Source organism: Camelus bactrianus, chromosome 21 (assembly GCF_048773025.1).
Source record: "Camelus bactrianus isolate YW-2024 breed Bactrian camel chromosome 21, ASM4877302v1, whole genome shotgun sequence".
NCBI classification, from domain to species: Eukaryota; Metazoa; Chordata; class Mammalia; order Artiodactyla; family Camelidae; genus Camelus; species Camelus bactrianus.
Window position 1 is genome coordinate 6,187,357 of NC_133559.1, and position 19,186 is coordinate 6,206,542.

Consider the following 19,186-nt stretch of genomic DNA (forward strand, 5'->3'; position numbering starts at 1 on the left):
TTGTAAAAGCTTGTGATAAACTCTATAGTATATTCATTAATATTATCATTATGATTATTACTTTTAAAAATCCACACCATATTTAATTTCTTTGTTTACTACTTTCTTTTCTTTTCTCCACTTATGTAACATCTATAGTCCTAGGCCTACAACTTGGCCCCCAGTCTTACATTGATCTAATTATTTAAAATGTGAAATGTTTTGTCAACCCAGCGAGATTTTAAGACAGTGGGAACTATAGTTCTGTATCATATATTTTAAATTCTTACTGATAAAGTGATTTTGTTCTTTTTATTCATTCAATCAAGGAATCGACCAGTGCAAGGGCCCCAAGGTAGAATGTGCCTGGCAAGTTCAGCGAGCAGCTGGGAGGCCAGTGTGGCTGGAGCAGAGTGAGTGGGAGGGAGAATGCTCGGAATGTGTGGTCCACACCTTTAGGCCTTAGATGTTGGCTTTTACTTTAATGAGATGGGGAGTTAATGTCAGGTTTAGAACAGAGGGGTGACCTGAATTCCTTTTTGAAAGCTTCTTTCTACCCACTTATGTTGAGAATAGACTGTGAGGGGCCAAAGGTCGACTTGGGGAGACCAGTTATGAAGCTATTGCAGGAATGCAGGCAAGAGATGATTGTTAAATACATAATTATGTTTGATCCAGTTTATCCTTATTTATGTAAATAAAGAAACAAAGGAAGAAAAAAATCTTTTGTCAGTTCACGTGTTGTCAGGCTTAGAAAACATGATCACCTTACCCTACTGTCTAAACACCTACCATGGTAGAAATAATACGTGCTGAGAAATGCTTCTGAGTTGGGGGATTGGAATTCTTGTACTACGAGGACTGAGAGCTGTGCAGCCCTCTTGAAGAGTCTAAAATCATCTTGCTCTGCTCTTTGGACCTGTGGGCAGAGACGCACCTGGGGCCTTTTCCAGCCGGAAGTTTTAGTTGTGAGACAGAGCCACCTAGGATGATGTGCCCGCACACCCTCCCCGTCTCCTGCTGTCACTGCTCTGCGTTACTGGCACCTGTCAGGGGCACTCGCTGCAGTGCACGGAGACTTCTGTGAGCGTGCCCGTGCCCATCCCAGCACGGGCCCGGGCCCGTCCCCGGCCAGCGTCCTGCCTGCTCACTGGGATACAGCTGTCTCAGTATCTGGAAACTTCATTTCCCGAGGAAATTCAGACTTCTAGGCAGCAGTGAATGCCTCACCAGAAGTGAGTTTTTTCGGTTAATAGCGCAAGGTCTGAAGCAGACTAGATTTGGATTTGAGTCTGCTTTCTGCTCCTTTGCTGTGTCACCCGGGAAGGTGATTGAGCTTCCCTGATCTTGAGTTTCCTCAAATGTAAAATTGAGACTCATCCATTCAATTGCTCATTGACACCAACTGTGTTTATGAAGCATGAGCTGGGCATCGTGCTAGGGGCTGGGGATACAGCGGTGAATGAATAGACATGGTCTTTGCCTTCAGAGCATTTACAGTATAAAGGATAGTAGTAAGAAGTACCTCACAGTGTCATTCTAAGGTTAAATAAGAAACTTGTGTGTGTGGATACCTTGGCTTGTCTTCCCTGCTGCTACCTTTTCATGGAACTGTCCATCCCTTCTGAGCCCTCTCCACGGTTATTTGGTCCCGGTTTTCTGCCCTATCAAGCTAGCCAGTGAGTACCTTTCCTTGGGATTCAGTATTAGCACTATATAATTCCATTTTTAGTCTCTGCCCTGTGTGTTAAGTGGAGGTGATATTAACTCCAGAAGTACAAACATCCTTGTAGCTTGGGAAAAACACTTGGAGAGAGAATAATGAAGCAGGGAGCAGAGGCACAAAAAAGTCTGGAGACAAGAGATGACAAAAATCCTGATGGTATGGTCCTCCCTGGCTCCAGTTCATTGCTGAGACAATTGTATCCCTGCCCTTGGGCCTGTGACATGCCCTCGTAGTTTTATCTATGCCGTCATTTTGTTTAAAGTAGCTCAAACTAGTCTCTATTACTCCCAATCAGTTCCTGCACACCGAAGGCACTCAAGTGAAAGCTTTTATAATTATCGTTCAAGAACATGCAATTCCCTGTATTTCTTCTATCCCCCCTCCACACACACACACACACACACACACACACACACACTTTGTGCAGAACATGACTATCTCTCCAATTCTGATCTGCCCCCAGTTCTGGGCGGTGCCCTGGAGAGCTCCGTCTAGATGTCTTGTGGAACCATCCCACCCAAGCCTAACACGCTTACCCCATCCACTCACGTAGCTTTGCGCACTTCTTCGGTCTGCCGCCTGTAAAATCACTCACCTGGTTGCTCAGAATCCGGGGAGTTGTCCTAGACTTCTGCTCTCTCATTTCCCACATCCAGTCATTCAACAAGTTGTCTGGATTTTGCTTTCTAAACACCTCGTCAGTGCCTCCTCTCAGCCCCGTGCCCCCTGCTGCCATTTAGGTCGTATCATCCCTCCCCAGCATTGTCGGTCCGTATTCCTCCAGCCTCTTGTTTAACTATTGGCGAAAGACAAGAGAGTGGCTGTACTAGACCATATATGCATAAGACAATTAAATATTGTTTTGCCTTATTTGGGAAGACTGAACTATTGCATCACTTTTTTTTAAAGTTACATTTGATTTTAAAAAGAAGGACTTAGAGGAGACTGAGGAGCTGTGCCAAGTCCTGTTCCAACATTCTATTAGTACACATGATAAAATACCTTTCTCCTCGGTGATACGTGTAGGCAGGGAAATTCCATTGGGAATGGGAATGGAGAGAAATAGACAATTGATAAGTGAATAAACATATGATCTGACAGATAGTGATAAGTACTGGGAAGAAAATAAAGCAGGGTAAAGAGGACTGGGAGTTGAGGGTGTGAGGTGTGTTTTATATGTGGTGTTCAGGGAAGGCCTAACTGATAAAGCGACATTTGCGCAAAGGCAAGAAGGCAGTGAGGGCTCAAGCCACGCTCCCGGGCAGGGGGAGTTTTCTAGGCAGAAGGACAAAGGTAAAGGCCCCGTGTTAGGAGCCATGTGGTGCATTTAAGGGACAGCAAGCAACCAGGTGGTTGGAGTAGAGTGAGCAAGGGAGAGAGGGATAGGAGGATGAGTTTAGAGAGGTAGTGGAGGCAAGACCTTATATTATAAAATAGTAGTTGGGTAGGAGAGTTTTGAGGTGTAAGCTAGCTCAAGCTTACAGCTTGACCAGGAACAAATAAAAAAGCGATTTGGTGGTTGTCGGGGGAGGGGGGGGTGAAATGCATCAGGGGGATCAAGAGGTACAAACTTCCAGTCATAAAATAAACAGGTCAGGGGGTGTAATGTACAGCATAGAGTCAATAACATTGTCTTGCAAACTTGAAAGTAAATAAGCAAACCTTAAAAGAAAGTAGATCTTAAAAATTCTCAACACAAGAAAAACACTAGTTCTGTAACTTCGTATGGTGACAGATGATAACTAGACTTATTATCATTTCACAGTGTATACAGATGTCTAATCATTGTTACACCTGAAACTAATGTAAGTTGTATGTTAATGATCCTCCAGAAAGGCCCTATTTCAGGATATGTGTGGTAGACCAGGTAGACGGAAGACAGAGCGTATGCCTGGCGAGCCTAGGCCAACACATCCTTATTTGGCCCATAATTGGGATAAAATAGATGGAATGGCAATAAGAGAACAACTAGGAAGAGAAATCAGATTTTAGTGCAGAGCCAGTCAAGTTATTATTACCATGTGCTTATTATGTGCCAGAAATATACTGAGCCCTTTAAGGCAGTATTTCTTGAATCCTTGCTATTATTACCCCTATTTTGTAGATGAGTTACAGAGAGGTTAAACAGCTTTCCGCAAATCAAACCAGGCTGTAACTTCAGGCAGTCTGGCTGCAGTCTGCACTCCTGATCACAACAGCAGGCAGCCTCTCTGTTTGGAAGAAGGGAAAGGCTGGCCGCTAAAGAAGATTCAGAAACCCAGCTTCTGAACAACTCAAGTAAATTAGGTCCCCACCATGTGCCCAGCACTAAGTAGGACTTATCTGTTAAGCTAGACAAAGTCAAACGCTTTAAACTCTGTCACATCCTAGTAATTTGCTAAACTCTGTATGCAGCTGGCTTTGGAGCCTGAGGCATGATATTGCCAGTGGTGCTGTAAAGAACCTTCTTGTTCTCTAAACAACTGGCTGAGTATGATCACGATGAATCACTACTTAGGAAGGTGTTAAAGAGGATCCAGGATCAGCCCTGTGATGTATCCAAATTGCATACCCATTGCCTGATTCCTTATTGGTGAGCACTGCCAAGAATGCAAGGCTTTTGTCTGAGGTGACAGCATCCAGTTATGTGGGAGCGTTGTGGCAATGATGGCACCCAAGAAGAAGCCTGCTCTCAAGAATGCAGGAAGCATTTTAGGTTGACAGGTGCCAAGCATCCAAGGCAATGGTGTCTGAGGTGTCACCAGCTGTTTTGCCAAATGACAATGCCAAGGAAAACAGAGTTGAATGGAGGCCAGAATAATTAAATGTTTCTTCCTTTCAAAGAGGGTGCGGATAGCTCTATCATCGCTAAGCTTGGTATACCCATTTGGTTTTGATTAGGAAACGAGAGCCAATATGAGTGTTAAGGGGATGAGAGATTTGATGTTATCAGTTAGAGATTATGTGAATGAGGGTGGAGCTGAAAGAATGAGGACTTTAGAAAATTGGAGAAAAAGTCTAAAAGCTATCACGTCTGGCCACTTCAACCTCCTTGAAATAAAGGCTTCCTCTTTGGTCCCACCTTCCATGTCTCTTTCATTGGCAGACTGCAGTGTGGCACTATATAGGAAGGGGTTCTGGGAAATGTTGTTCTCAGACTTGGAAAAGCATGGGATGGTGATGGTGTGATGTTTGTAGCAGGCAATGTGGCAAACCTGGTATAAAATCTCCAAGAAAGCAAGGATCAAGTGATGAAGAGAGAAATCCACCAACTGTTCTCACCAGTATCCTCTACTTTTTGACCTTCATCCCTCTCCACTTGCTGCTCAGAATCCCTCTTTTGGACCAGTCTTACCATCTACACCCTCCTCCTGTCTACATATAGGGGACACCACTCTACTCTAGATTTATCCCAGCATGTTTTTTTCCAACCCTGGTAGCTTTACCACTTTCATTGAGCTATAAATCAAACACTAATTCATTCTCTATTTTTAGAGAAAATAATGATCACTTCTTAATTTCTGTCATGCTTTTAGAAATTTACCTCCATCTGCACTCCTCCTGACCTCCTCACATTCTCTTACAGTGGGAAAAGGGTCCCAACGCTGGTCCAAGGCCAATCCTTGAGGTCCCAGACCCCATCTTCTCCCATCCTCTCATGGAACTTCCTTCCTCCATCTGTCCATCTTGCTTTTTCTCCACAGTATTTCCTTTCTCTGCTTAGCAGAAAAACATGCTCAGGTCTCTGCTATCTTGAAATAACTTCTTCCTTGATCTCTGCAGTGTGAAGCTTTTTGAAAGAACAATCTCCCCTTGACTCTTCTTCTCCTCCTCCTAATTTTGCTGCATCCATTTTGGTATGACTTTGACTCCTTTTTTTGCCACATTCTACTGTAATATTAAAATCAAGGTCACTCTAATTGCTAAATTCAATGGCCATTTTCAGTTCTGACATTTTCTTGGTCTCTCTGTAGCGTTTGAACATTTCACAGCTCCATCCTTGACACTGTCTCCTCTCTTGGCTCCTGACAGACTGCTATCGTCTAATTCTCTGTTATTCTTTCACAATTCATTGTGATATTATCTTCCTTCCCTCATGAACACTTTAAAGGTTGTATTCCCCTGTGTTTCATCTGAAGTCTTCTTTTCTTTATCTGTACATTTTTTTATGGCTTATTCATATCCCTGGCTTTGACCTTAACCCAATTTGATTATCTTCCTTTGTAATTTTTTTTTTCTGGTGGTGATATACTTTGATTCTTTTCTCTTTATCTTTTTTTGTATCTGCTGTAGATTTTTTCTTTGTGGCTGCCATGAAGCTTGTATAACACTTCTTATTGTTGTAACAGTCTATTTTGAGTTGATTACAACTTAAATTCAACCACATACAAAAAACTCTGCACTTTTATACCCCCCCTCCCACACACTATGTTATTGATGTCACAGTTTTCCTTCTTTTTATATTGTGTGTCCATTAACCAGTTCTTGTGGTTGTAATTTTACTTAATACTTTTATTTCTTAACTTTTATACTAGAGCTGGAAGTGACTTACACACCACCCTTAAAGTACTTTGTTATTCTGTATTTGTCTTTATACTTACCTCTGTCAGTGAGATTTATACTTTCATATGCTTTCATGTTGCTGTTTAGCATTTTAAAAATTTCAGCTTGAAGAGTTCTCTTTAGCACTTCCAGTAAGGCAGGTATGTGGTGATGATTCCCTTGGTTTTTGTTCATCTAGGAAAGTCTTCATCTTATCTTCCTTTTAAAAGGATAGTTTTGCTGGGTATAGTATTCTTGGTTGGCAGTTTTTTTCCTCCTTTCAGCACTTTGAATATATCATTTCATTTGTTTCTACAAAGTTTCTACTGAGGAATCCGCATATAGTTTCATGGAGTAAATCCCTTGTATGTGACAAGTCACTTTACAATTTAATTATCATGTGTCTAGAGGTAGACCTCTTTAGATTCAATCTATTAGAAATTTTGGGGGCTTCAAGAATTTGAATGTCTATCTCCCTCCCTAGATTTGGGGAATTTTCAGCCATTAAAAAAAAGTTAGCTTTTTTTCCTTTTATCTTTCTTTTCTCCTTCTGGGATTCCCATAATCTGTATGTTGGGTTGCTTGATGTCTCATAAAGTCCTATAGACTTTCTTTAGTATTTTTCATTCATTTTTCGTTTTTTCCCCCCTGACTGGGTAATTTTAAGTGATTTGTTTTCAAACGTACTGATTTTTTTGTTTAGCTTAATCAAGTCTGCTGTTTATGCTCTGTATTGAAATTTTCAGTTTAGTCATTGTGTTCTTCAGCTCGACCTTCTCTTTGGTTCTCTGTTATGGTTTCTTTCTCTCTGTTGAACTTCTCATTTTTGTTCATGTATTGTTTTTCTGATTTTGTTTAATTAGCTATCTGTGTTCTCTTGTAGCTCACTGAGCATCTTTCATATGATTATTTGGAATTCTTTGCCTGGCAGTTTGTAAATCTCCCTTTCCTTAGGGCCGGTTACTGGAGCTTTATTTCGTTCCTTTGGCAGTACCATGGTTCCCCAGTTCTTCATGATCTTTATAGTCTTGCATTGGTGTCTGCACTTTAAAGGAAGTAGTCGCCCCTTCCAGTCTTTGCAGGCTGGCCTCAGCAGGGAAAGCCATTAACCAGTCAGCCCTGCCAGAGATTCTGGGCAGGCCAGCTGGCAGCATCCATTGGTAGGCCTGCTATCAGAGTTACAAGTGAACAGGCCTGATACTTGGGTCTGCAAACAGGCAGTTCTGGTGCCAGAGGCTGTAGATGAGTGAATCTGGTTCCAGGGTCTATGAGTTAACCTGGTGCCTGAGTCCATGGTGATAAGCCTGGAGCCAGGGTCTGGAGCGGCTGGCTTGGCAGCAGGATCCACTGGAGTGGATCAGTAGTGAAGCTGGACTCTCACTTTGCTCTCTTTTCCCTACAGGAGAACTCCTGGGCCAAGGGATATCTCTTGGCCCTGCACGGCATGGGTTGCAGGGAAGGGTGATGTGAGTAAAGTGATACTGTCCCTCCTACCTTCTTAAACGCATCATTTCTAGGTTCTATACTCCTCCCAGATGCTGTAATCTCTCACCTGGATTCTGGAACCCTCATGAGGATATTTTTGTCTGTGGATAGTTGTCAGATTGGTGTATTGGTGTTTCTGTAGGAGGATGAGGACTGGAACCTCTTGTTTCACCAACTTGCTAATGTCATTCATCCACCAGCAATTTGATTATGATTGATAAATCTATCTCATGATATTGTATGAGGCAGGATAAGCTGTTGTAACAAAAGACTAAAAATTGAATGACCTAAAGAGCAATACATTTATTTTTCTATCATGTAAACAGCCTAAGATTAGTGTTCTAGGTTAGCAGACAGCTCTAATACATACAGGGACCCAGGCTAATGGATGCTCTGCCATCCTCAGCTTGTGATTTCCTGTGTCATTCTAGTAATTACCATTCCAATCAGTAGCAGAGGGAAAGAGCAGAAACTGTGGGACAAGGATTTCTTCTTAAACAAGTGAGAAAGAATTTGCACACCGTGCTGTTGGTCATAGCCACATCTGAGATACTATTATGTGGAAAAAGGAGAAAATGGGTCCTGGTAGACAGCTAGCAGTCTCTTCCACAAATATCAACAAGTACTAAATGGATTTCACGATTTACTGCTATTTCAATTTTCTCTTCTTCCATAGTCTTTTTCTCTGTGTATCACAATCTCCTCCATTGCGTTTACCAGAAACACAAGAACCATCCTAAATTTCACTCTCTCTCACTTCCCAAAGTGAGAAATTCCCATCAAATACTGTCAATCCTGGTGTCTAAATACTTCCTTGAACCATGTCCTCCTTGTCCCCACTGCCACCGGTTTCTTACCTGGATTTCTGAAACAGCTTCCTAAAGTGATCTCTACTCATCTCCAGTCTTGCCGCCATCTAAATAATCCACTTCCCAGACTCCAGAATTAAATTTCTAAAGTACGAATTGAATCATAGGACTCTCAGTTCCTCCAGTAGTTACTCAATACTGTTTGGATAAAATCCAAACTTATTTGTGTGGATTAGGAAGCCCTTCATGAAGAAACACTCAATAAATATTCATTGAATGAACTGAATGATTCATTGAAATATTCATTGAATGGCTTAGCCCTTGCCTACCTCTCTGATCTTGTCGGCTACCACACCCCGACATCTACCTGTGTACAAACATATGGAAGTTCTCTCAGTTCTCTGTACCTGCCATGTTGTTTCACGCCCCCATGCACCGCCGGAGCTGCGCCGTCAGCCTCTGATGTCCTTCCTGTATTCTCTTTCTCCCATAAGGTTTAATTAGTTCAAGTGTCATTAGTTCAGATATTCCTTGTCTCTTAAGAAATGAAGAAATGTGTATGTATAGTATAGCTCTTGTCATAATCTGCTTTATTTTTTTTATTTTTTATTTTTTTAAGGGAGTGAGGTAATTAGGTTTCTTTTTTTATTTTAATGGAGGTACTGGGGATTGAACTCAGGATTGTGCATGCTGGGCCTGCACTCCACCACTGAGCTATACCCTCCCCCCATAATCTGCTTTAAATTGGTCTTCATGAGCATGATTCAGCATCTACTTGTTAAGTGTTTATCATGTGCCAGCCACAGCCCCTGATGCCCTCATGCAGCGTGCAGTATGGCAGGCAAATTGATACTAAATAGTGCACAAACATAAAATATGAACTGTGAGTTCTCTAGAGAAAAACTGGAGAACACTGGGAGACAGTGTTACAGGGACACTGAGTTTAGACAGGGCGTCAGTGGCCAGGGAAAACCTCTAAGTACATTACATTTAAGCAGAAACCTGCAGTCTATCTTTGGTACTTGCTGTTGTCACTTTCTTACCTCCACTTACTTCTCAACCCCCTGCTTTAATCCTTGCCCCGGGGGATTCATCTGTATGTTGCTCCCTTTGCTTCAAATGACGCCCTCTGCTGGGGGGGAAATCCTCCACATTATGTTTGAGATCCAGTTTCAGCCTCATTTCCCTGTGTGAAAACTTTCCTGCCCCTCCAGGCAAAATTAGCCATTTCTTCCTCATTTTGAATCTGCCTCTGTTACAACACTAATCACCTTGTACGTGAGCTCGAGAGGAGAACCTATCCTATAGTTTCTGTAACCTTCTGCTGTCTTGCTCCCTGAGAAACCTGAGGGGATTTTATGTGGTCTAAAAGTCCCTGCTGCCTTCAGACACACCTCTTATGACATGGTTTTGAATCCTAATGATTTCTTGTTTAAATGTATTTCATCTTACCAATATCTTGCACAGAATAAGTCACCCTTAGCTAAATTTAATTCCAAAGGTGTGGTCTAGCTGCATAGGATAGAGGAAGATCATTACTTCCATTATTCTAAAGCTGAGCTCCTAAGGCATCCTTAGACTGCATTGCTTTGAGGGTGCAATTGTATGGCAGGATGAAATCATACTGGGTTGGCTGTGGGAGAGTAACTACTGCTGAACAAATTCAATCTCATCCTACAGGGGTGCTGCTAGTTTATTGGACTCAAAGAAGGAATGTTACATCTGCCCCCTTTAAGCTTCTTGTTTTATTCAGCTCATCAATACAACCTGCTAAGATACGTATGTATTTTTGAAAATCATTTCTGACTTGAAAGTAGTTTCGAACCTTTCCAGTTTTCTGTCATCTGTAAATTTGCTTGACCTGTTTAAGAAATCAGCATTCAAGTGATTAATAAAGATGTTAATTAGAATAAGATGTGGCTAGAATGCTGGCATGACACTATCCACTTTCCTAAGAGAGGTTCTGTTTCATCAGCCATCACCTTCAGTCTTGGCAATTGTAATGACTGTCCATACATCCAAGATATTATAAGAGATCTGGCTAAATGCCCTGTTGAAGTTCAATGACATACCTTCTCAGCATAATAGAATAATTTTGATGTATGTTTAAATTAGGAATGAAAATACTTTTACTGGGCTAAAATGGAATGAACAATGAACATGGCTACAAGGCAGCACCAAGAAAGTAGCACCAGAAACTCAGAAGTGTGACATTTGGGAGCTGCCAGGACATTCAGTAGAAAAAATTGAAAGTAGAGAGATTGAGAAAACAGGCAGTGATAAGAATGGCTGTCAGTGGGACCATCAGAGGATATTGCAAAATGGGAATACAGGAATAACAGGAACAAATTAAAGGAAGAGACTTGAGCAGGCTTGTTACGTATCTTCCTGACTTTGGTATTGTAATAGCCCTGGAAATAAATAATGACGGCGTGAAGAGGTGGCTTGTCTGAAGGCTCACAGCTAGAGGTGGGTCTGTGGATTTAACCCGACTCTCTCTGACTCTAGAAAATTAGGAGTTGTTTTTTTTTTTTAAACTATACCAGGCTGCTTAGTCTCATGAGGATGTTTTTTAGGGGAATCTAGAAGGCTAATACACAGAATTTTTGTGGCTTCAGAGAGAACAATTCAGAATAGGCTCAGAGGAGTGGATTCTGGACTCAGTGAGAAGGGACTTTTCTTTAATGAATAAGAAAGCTAAGCCCCAAATAATGTTAACTTAGCCTTTTAACGTACGAGGCAAGTTGGAAACAGCAAGGAAAGGCTGAGTCACATTCTAGGTCCAGGACTAAAACAATGAGCCTCGTTAATAAGTTAGTGACTCGAGTTGAGCCCTGGGCTTGAGACAGATGGTCCTTCACAGCAACGTGAGGTTGGTGAAGAAGCAGGCGGTGCTGGCTCCAGGCCTGGGGGCACGCTTCCTAGACAGATCCTGGGGACTGAGCTGGCTCCAGAGGTGACTACTAAGGAGATATTCCTATGGTTGCTTGTTGCTTGTTTATAGATGAGGACATTGAAGGCCAAAGACATTAAACAACTTGCCCAAGGTTACATGTCACATCCAATGTGTGGCAGAAGCGGGACGTGAACCCGGCTCATCTGGCTTCAGAGCCCTCTCTGGCCACTGGTGCTGCGTTGCCTCTTTGGGTGTCACCTCCTCTGTGAAGCCCTCTCAGACTCCCCATCTGGGTTCCCAAAGAGCTGTCATACTTTCATAACTATTCACATTGTATCTTTAATTACTTTGCATTGTTGTTTGTCCTTTTTGTTTGTTTGTCTTAACAAAAATTTTTTTTCATACAGTTGTGAGATCCTCAGGAGCAGAGCCAGAGCCTTGTATCCCCTCTGCACCAGCACAGGTGCCTGGAATTCAGTGATGCTCAGTGGAGGCTCACTAGGTAAATGTCTTTTGAGATAAGATTGTTGGTTTTAAGCGGCAGTCATCGACTCTGGCTCACTCAGGCAGAACAGCATTTTATAGGAAGGCTGTGTAGTGCTTTACAGACTCAGCTGGAAGGGTAAAGAGCGATAGTAAGAAAACAGACAGGAAACTAGGGAAGTGGGGCAGAGAAAAAAAGTCTTCAGGATTTGGCCGTGTGCAAAAAAAATGAGTTCTCACAGGTAAGACACTTAAAACATTATTAGTCACAGAGCAGGAGCAGAGCGCAGCAAATGCTGAGTCTGGCAGAGGAGGTCAGAAAGCAGACTGGGTAGGGTCTTGTGAATATTTCTCAGAATAAAGTCCTTGTTTGGAATTTGTTCTAAGGGCAAAGGGGAACCAATGGTGGCTTCTAAATGGGGCAAGAGAGGTGCTCAGTTCACGCAGGGTCTGTTTGTAAGTTGCCTGAGACCCATTTCAACACAAATGATTGGGACTCCTTGCTGGGAATGGAAGGGCAGGCAGGACTGGAAGGCGTCATTGGGCCCATGACCCCTGAGCGCAGTCAAGGACTCACACAAAAATCGCTGAAGAGCTTACATGCAAATCTTGACCTCAGCTTTCTAGAGGAGCATCTGAAGCCATGACTGCTAAGGTGACCCTCAGAGTCTGGAGGAGCTCATCAGGGAAGTCACCCCGGGGCAAGCAAATCATGAGCTTGGTTTGAAGGAGGGGGTCACAATTTGCCAATCCCCTCCTCTCACCAGTGAAGGAGGGAAGGTCCAGAGAGGGGGAGTGTCTGGCTGATGGTCACAGTGCGGAATTCCCAAGGCTGACTCCTCTGGCCCTTCCCCGCTGCGTTGTGTTGCTGCCCCGACATGACTCTCTTGGCTGCACGTCAGGCAGGACAGTTCCAGCATAGGTCCTGGGGCCATCAGGAGGAATCCGTCATGAAGCAGCCATAAATTCATCCACGAGACTTGAAGAGACCTTGCAGATGCTCTCCAACAATGCCCATGCGTGGGCAGGAGCTCTTTATGAGCTCCTCCGCAAGCCTGAAACCGCCTTGTAAAGGCCGAGGGCAGGGCCTGGAGGGGAGAAACTCCTGCTGCAGAACACGCAGGCGTCTGCCTGTAGGGCCGGGCTCCTCCTTGGCCGGAGCAAAGAGCTCGTTCAGGGAAACTCAAGTGGATTTAAAGAAACACATTTTTTTTCCTGACTTTAAAAATAATATATATTCATAATAGAAAAGTTGTAAAATGCAGAGAAATACAAAGAAGAAAGAAATAGCTCTCATAATTTCATGAGTCAGAGCTCACAATTCACTGCTAACATTTGGCTTATAGCTTCTCAGTGTTTCATTTCTGCATGTGTGTGTCTGTGTGGAGATGTAATGGATAAATATATATGTATACGTATGCATGTATAATATGTATCATAGTAAAATACATACAACGTGAAATTTACCATTTTAACCATTTTTAAGTGTCCAGTTCTATGGCACTAAATACATCCACACTGTTGGGCAACCATCCCCACCATCCATCTTCAGAAACTTTTCATCTTTCCAAACTGAAACTCTATACCCATTAAACACTATTTCCTCCCACCCCCTCATCTCTGGCAACCACCATTTTTTTTTTTTGTCTCTATGAGTTTGACGACTCTGAGTACCTCATTTAAGTGGAATCATACAGTATTTGTCCTTTTGTGACTGGCCTGTTTCACTTGGCGTAATGCCCTCAAGACACATTCATGCAGCATGTGTCAGGATTTTCTTCCTTTGGCTGAGTTAACATCCCACTGGGTGTGTACAGACCACGTTTTGTTTATCCACTTACCCGCTTGAGTTGCTTCCACCTTCTGACCATTGTGAGTAATGCTGTTGTGAGCATGAGTTTACAACTATGTTCTGAGTCCCTGCTTTCCCTCCCTTCGGGTGTACACCCAGGAGTGGGATTGCTGGATCATATGGTAATTCCATGTTTTATATATTTAAAAAATTGATCATATACTCATAATTTTATATCACATTGTGAGCATTTTGTAATGTCATTATAAACTCATTTAAAACCTGATTTTTAAGGCCTGCCTAGTATTTACTCCATTATCGTGGCATCCTATTCTAAGATATTTTGATTATTTCTAACTTTTCACTGTTGCAATACGTCCTATACACAAATATTTGAATATATCTGATTATTTCCTTAATATGATAAACTCCTAGAGATGAGACCGTTGTCAAAAGGTAGGAACATTTTAAAGCTTTTGAAGGATATTCATAAATTTATTTTCATAGAGTTTGCTCCAATTTTCTGCCCTTCCAGTAATGTTTAGCTCTTCTTACCCTGATATTTATTTAAAAAAAAATTTCTTTTTGCAACCTGATATCCCAGGTAACTGGCCACCAACAGCACATTTCTGGTTTCCCATAAACCTTATCAGACCAAGTTGTGGGTGTACAGTTAGAAGGAGAATTTGGGAAGTATTATTAGAGGAAAAGAACAAACTTGTATAAGGCAGTTTCTTGTATGAGAAGGTAAGGGGCAGATGGCAGGGGTGGGACGGATAGGTGCAGGTGGGAGAGGGGAAGTCACAGGGTCCATGTTTGCTGGGCGTCTCTGTGCTCTACATGCAGCAGTGATCCCCCAGCAGCTCCATAAGGGAGATACAGATGCTGATCCTCATTTTCCAGTGAGGAAGCTGAAGCTCAGAGAAAGCCCCAGTGCTAACGCTGTGTAGGTGGCAGGTGGCAGAGCCAGGGCTCAGCCCTGGCCTCTCTGACACTCTGACCCCAGGGACTGGCCTTGGCCTCTTTTCACTGCACCATGATGCTCTCAAGAGAAGCCCGGAACCCCGACATACAGGAGAGACAAAGAAGATGGGCAAGGCTGCAAAGTCAAAATGGAAAGGTATAGACAAATGGTATTGTTAGTTCTGACATCCAGGGGCAGGGGAGGGTTGTCGTTCTGTGTGAAGGGGATGACAGGTGCCCTGTTTGCTGGATGGTCAAATTCCCCTGTGAAGGCGTGTGGGTTTAGCACTTGAGGCACGCCACTGAACTGGGTCATCTGACTGATTGCAGCAGAGCCCACAAATCACAGCAGAGCCACCTGCAGGCCGCACATCGTCCTTGGTGAGGTGCTTACATAAGGGTGTAGAGCAGAGTGATCAGCAGCTTATTTTGTTGACAAGACTCTGGAGGGGAGGCAGGTGGCCAGAACCAGCTAAGTGAGAAAGACCAGGTCATGGGTGGAAAAGTCATAAATCTGTGGTTTACCCCAGATTACTACATTGCTGCTTAATTTGGGGATAAATAATACCCTATGTTATGTTAAGGTGTGACTTAATCTTTCATTGATTGTGGATAAGGAGGTGTAATTAAATTTTACAACACCCTTTTCATAAGACAAACACTTCAACAATATGCATGGCTACCAATCTTATCACAAAATAGGTGGTAATTAGAGCAGCGCGTTCCTGCCGGGTGTGTCATGGCGGACAGCAGTGGATTTTAGTCCTCTGTTTTCTGAGGGTAACTATGTGATGGTTGTGAGTAGTAGGCAGTGGAAAAGGTCCCTGATGAAATGACAGAGAGTGTTTTTTTGGGGGGAGGGCACTGCAGTCATTGCGAGCAGAGTCTCATTATAAACACATCTCTCCCTGCACCAGGGAATGAGGCCCAAACAGCCATTTTCAAGACCAGTGATGATTGCAGTAACGCCACCTGGAATCATACCAAGGCTAAGTGTAGGTTAGGGTATCCCAGAGGCAGACAGCATGGGCTTTTGTTCTCTGAGCTAAGAGTCTTTGGTTATTTCAATATACTTTCCATTATTTCTATTGATTTCATGTTAGCGCCTGGACGGAGACACTAGGTCTGGTTCATCTTATAACATGCCAAGCACAAAACTGGTGCTCAGCAAATTTGTAGTGATTTACAAATCAGCATGTAGCATAGCATCCCACTTTTATTATTTGCGATTATTTGTGTTTGGGATGAGGATTGAAAAGATAAGGGAGATTTCAGCCTGTGTACGCGCATTTTCCTCTGTGGATGGTGACCTTCCTTTGAAGACAAAAGAAAAATTGAACCCAAATGATGAGTATGTCATGATACATGATAAAATGTCTCATAAAACAAAAGATGGGTTTTTCTGGTCAGTGTGGCCCAGATTGTTCTAGTTTGTTAAACGTGCCTCTCTAAGTCAGATGCACGAGTTGAGACACTAATGTTGACTGTGCTTTCCCCAGCCACACCCACCTTCCATTTCTCTGCCTGAATCTTGTGAAAAAATAAGCCAATTAGAGATCCACTCTCTCCCCTCTTCTTAGGTAACAGCCTAAAAATCCTGAGAGGGAGAGAAACGGACCAGTGAGAAACTGATTTTGCCCTGATGGACGGGATGGGGACTTGAGAGAGAAGAGGGGAGGGTTGGTGTTACATGGGTGCATTTGGAATAATATTCTGACATTCAGCCCTAACCCTTAGGCTTTTCTTTGAGGTAGAAATCTCCAGAGCTGAGCCACAGTTCACAGCAGCTGCTAAAAGCTACAATTATCTTCACAGGCAGACACCCCAACCTGTGAGAACCTTCTGTACTGGGTCAGAGTCCAGCTGATTAAGACCATTTGTATCTTCTCCTCCTTCTTCAAACATCCTTCGCTTTATAAACAGCTGGCCTTAAAGAATGCATTATTCAATTCTTAACATTTTTGAGTGCTTACCATGCCATGTGCCAGGCATACACATGTGTTTAGATGAGTAGATGTCTCCTCACAACTGCCATGAGGAGACGCCATTGCTTCTCCACTTGACAGGAGGGTCCTGTGAGCGGCCAGGACAAGGGCGGGCTGCAGCCTTGGTCTCAGGGGCCCCAGGAGAGGTGCACACACTGCTGTTTTCTGACTTGAGGAGAGAGAGCCAAGGGACGCTTACGTCCTTACCTCTCACGTGGGCCGCTCCAGAAATACACCTTCCCAGGTGAGATAATCCAGCACCCGGGGGCCACCCCTGCCCAGTGGAGCCACAGCCCTGGCAAGAGGTCAAGTTCTACAGGGGGATCGAGGCAGGGCCTGCCCCAAACCCCATGCTGGGAGCCCATTTGTCAGTGGAGGTGGCTCTGTGAAGGGCACCCCCAGACAAACATGCACACATATACACGCCCCACTATCAGCCCTGTGCCTCTGAGCAGCCTGGGGTGGGTCACTGCGGAGATTTCAGGGCCACTTCCTCCAGGTGCTGCTGTGCCCGGGGTCACACTACTGAGGCTGTCCAGTGGTTTCTGGGTTTCTGACACCATCTCCCATTCCAGCGTAAGCAAATTTACTGCAGGAACTCCTGCAGAGGCTTGTCTTCACCACCACCAGGGGGCGGCAGTACAGCATTACCTGCCCTCCCTATGAACGGAAAGCACCCGGGGACAGAGGTTTGCTGGGCGTTTGGAGTGGACCTTCAGCCCTGGCAAGGCTGGGGCTGCTTCACACACAACAGACAGTATCACTGGAGCTTGTGAGCTTTGTAAAGGCCAATGAGATGTTTGAGTCAAAAATAAATTGATGTCATTCTATAGGAATGTCAGCTCCCCAACCCTAAATGTGACAAATTAAATTCTGTCACTCTTTAAAGATCCAGAAATGAAACTTCATGAACCTCATTCTTCGTTAAATTTAGTAATCATAGGAAATACTTACTTGTTAAGCAATTTTTAATAGGGTTTTTCCTCAAGAATATGCACCGTAATTGCAAAGAAATCAACACTAAAATCAGGTAAATGTGTTACTTGTAAGTAAATAATTTCAAAAACAAAACTATTCAAATTTGCCCCCAAAATGCAGTAAAAATTATATTTAAATGGCCTGTAGGTGCATTTTAATATGTTTGATATGAAGTGGAAGGATGATTTTTCCACCTTCAAAAGGAAGAGAGTCTACCTCAGGGGCTGTGAGCAAGGACATTCCGTTCCCAACTAGCCCTTGTACATTTTCCACAAGTTTTTCCTTTTGGATCTAACATAACATATACATCACGTACATTATTTGAAAGGATCAGCTATGTGGCAACTTTAAGAGACTGAGGAGGACCAGTAAGCCCTGAGAGAAGGAGGGGCGTGGCTAGGGATGAGGCAGGCTGGCCGCCTTAGTGACAGCCCTGTGTTCACGGGGGCCAGGACGCACACACAGGCCCCCAGGCTCCGAGTCTGAGAGGAGATCCTCCTTCGTGAGTGGCAGGCTCACAGCTGCCAAGCCCAGAGACCAGGGCTGACACTGATGATTTCAGTTCATCAATTTACAAGGAACATGAATATCGGAAGGACTAGTTACTCACCTGCTGGGCGGTGCCTTTTCTCCCACATGGACCCGTATCGTAATCAGAGTTGGTGGTCACCGACTTGGAGGAGAGTGCACTCTCTGATTTGGAGGTTAGTGGCATCCATCCAGCTATTCACCTGATGGAGGGCCATCACCACCGTAGACCTTGCCCGTCGGAGGTGGCCCTCTTGCCGAGACACGGACTGCATATAGGGGTCCAGCTTCATTGGCTTCATGACTTCCCTTTTCTACATTTGGCTGAATAACCCCCTCCCTTCTAAATGAAAGTGCACACATAAAAGTTGCAGTCAGATCCTGTTGGCTTAGACACCATTCTTTCTTTTTAAGTTTGACCCTGAATATGTCTGTGATTTGATCCATTCCAATGTTCAACATTTATAAGGAATCTCTATTCATTTATAACTAAAGCTTACGGGGTGGAGTGGATCTCACTGTAGCTTCCAGATCCACCTGGCAAGGCACAGGGAGGCTTAGAGGGGACGGGCGGCGGGCTGTCACCTCTCCACGACTCACTGTTGCTTGACTTCTCTTTCAGAACCACTTGTGCCTTTGTGTTTCCCCTGACTGTTCCAGGGTCACCCCCTTCCTCTTCTTGGAAGCTCCCTGAGAACCTGGATCCTGAGAATGGCCCATCCAGTCCCACCTCAAGCCCCCAGAGGAGATTCTGGCCATGAAAGAATGGAGCCCACTGCTGTCTTGGAATAGATTCTGTTCTCAAGATCCGTGTTCTCAGGGAGCTTCCAGGCCTGATTATAGTTGCTTTCCATAGTCACATGTCTGCACAGAGATTATATGAACTAATGTACATGAAAGAAGAGGTCAGGTCATTCCATTTTTTCCAACGAATAATCATTGAACGCTACTGTTTGTCAAGATCGACTTCAGGTACAAAGGGAGCAGCAAGAACAAAACAGGCAGATATGATAATGATGAATTTTGCCAGATTCCCTCCGT

General features: G+C 43.7%; 1 long non-coding RNA gene across 11 annotated transcripts in view; it reads left to right on the plus strand.

Annotated features, from left to right (window-relative positions):
• The window catches only part of LOC123617868 (uncharacterized), a 150,872-nt gene that overhangs the window by 103,901 nt on the left and 27,785 nt on the right, over positions 1-19,186 (plus strand). For 4 of the 11 annotated variants that reach the window (XR_012501289.1, XR_012501293.1, XR_012501292.1 and 1 more), the window contains 2 exons: positions 10,201-10,299; positions 11,824-11,918. The exons of 3 other annotated variants lie outside the window; for them this stretch is intronic. This is a non-coding gene — a long non-coding RNA (uncharacterized LOC123617868). The remainder of the gene's footprint in view (positions 1-10,200; positions 10,300-11,823; positions 11,919-19,186) is intronic. 4 more of the 11 variants (XR_012501291.1, XR_012501295.1, XR_012501296.1 and 1 more) reach the window with 1 other exon arrangement.